The following is a 1,815-nucleotide window of genomic DNA, read 5'->3' on the forward strand; positions in this document are numbered from 1 at the left end:
TTAGAACCATGTCATATACATATCTGAAAATTTCAGCCTTAAAATATTTGGAGGTGGACTTCATATATATGAAAGGATTTTGTCAAGAATGATTAGATTAAAAAACATTTTTTTTTTTTTTTTTAGGCAAGGCAACCCTTGGTTGATCTCACAGATTGCAAGGACCTTGCCAGCTTATAATCCCTTATTATTATTACTATTATTATTATTATTATTTTTATGCCTACAGCACTTGGTCTTCCTAGGTGGTCTCCCGTCCAAGTACTAACCAGGCCCGACCCTGCTTAACTTCTGAGATCAGATAGGATCAGGCTTGTTCAGGGTAGCATGGCCGTAGACAAGAGTGATTAGATTTGTTCAATGTAGTTTCATAAGGGAAAATTGGAATCAGTAGGTAAAAGTCTGAGACACAGATCCCAAATTTGTGTCTCAGACTTTTACCTATTGATTCCAATTGGTAGCTTGTGACTGGGGAACCTTAGAGTAGACTGGATTGCCTGTCTGTCATTGGCAATATTTAAGCAGAGGCTCTATAGTTAAGCATTGTGGCCATTGTAGATTATATTTTTGTTTGGGGTGGGGTGATAGATTATATGCCTTCTGTTATGAGTTGAATGTGTGCTCCCCCAAAATATGCTGAAGTCCTAACTCCTGGTATTTGTGAATGTGACCTTATATGGAAATAGGACTTTTGCACATGTAATCCATTTAAGTTGAGGTCATCAGGGTGAACAATAATCCAATATGACAGATGTCCTTGTCAGAAGACACAGCGGCAAGCAGGGGAACGCCGAGTGAAGACATGCACGCATCCAGGGAAGAAGGCCACTTGACAACAGAGGCAGACATTGGAGTTGAGCAGCTGTTAGCCAAGGACCGCCAGGTTGCAGAGACAACCAGAAGCCGGGAGCGAGAGCATGACTCTGCCTTGGTCTCAAATTCTAGCTCAAATTCAGAACGGCAAGAAAATAAAATTCTATTGTTTTAAGCCACCCAGTTTATGGTACTTGTGACAGCAGCCCTAGGTAGTATAATACACCTTCCCAAATCCATTCCCAATCATAGCCTCTGAATTTTTGCTAATCAGATAGCAGCAATACAGGCAGGCCTGCCTTACAGGCCTCGTGTCGGGAAATATGGATATCTGTGGCCCTTTGCAGCCAGCCCTGTAGTGATGTCTCATCTCCTGACCCTCTTGTCCTTGGTGTTGCCCCCAGCAATGCCATAGCTGCTAAACCCCTGGAAGACTCTAGGCTGCATTTATCCTTTCTCTTTCTGCCCTGCCTTCAGGACTGATAGAGACCAGGATTCAGAGTTTGGGAGGCTCAGGTCAAGGTCAGGGAGCTACCATAGCTCTATCTTGCTTAGGACTCAATAGGCTTGGGAGTTCTAGCCCACAATATATGAGAAAAGACACACTGGGTTGCAAATAACTCACCCACAAATGAACCCTTGGAACACAGTCATTTGTGAGTTCGGGGACAGCCTGTGTTTGACACTCAGGCCCAGTTTACAGATAAGGCTGTCACATTGCAGCATATTGTAACATTCAACAGTCCAGAAACATGCTGAAAGAGCTCATAAAGCAACTCATTTTTCCTCCCACTGAAACTCAGGAATGTCCTTCGAGGACTTTTGCTGAGATCGTGAATGATTTGCTTTTCAAAAAACTGTAAATCAAGACCTCCATGTGATTCCTGCACGAGTCCAGCTGATCATGTGCAGAGCTTCTCTGGGTGCCTGATTGTCCTCATGGTGAAGCGGACAGGGCCTGTGTGGGCTGAGGCCCAGATTCAGAAAGGGAGGGGATGGAGA

At 44.0% G+C, this 1,815-nt stretch overlaps 1 pseudogene; it reads right to left on the minus strand.

Annotated features, from left to right (window-relative positions):
* Positions 1 to 220: 220 nt before the first annotated feature.
* On the minus strand, positions 221 to 339 carry LOC120593506 (uncharacterized; annotated as a pseudogene).
* Between the last annotated feature and the right edge of the window lie 1,476 nt (positions 340 to 1,815).

The sequence above is a fragment of the Pteropus medius genome, unplaced genomic scaffold, assembly GCF_902729225.1.
Source record: "Pteropus medius unplaced genomic scaffold, Ma_sr-lr_union100, whole genome shotgun sequence".
Taxonomy (NCBI): Eukaryota; Metazoa; Chordata; class Mammalia; order Chiroptera; family Pteropodidae; genus Pteropus; species Pteropus medius.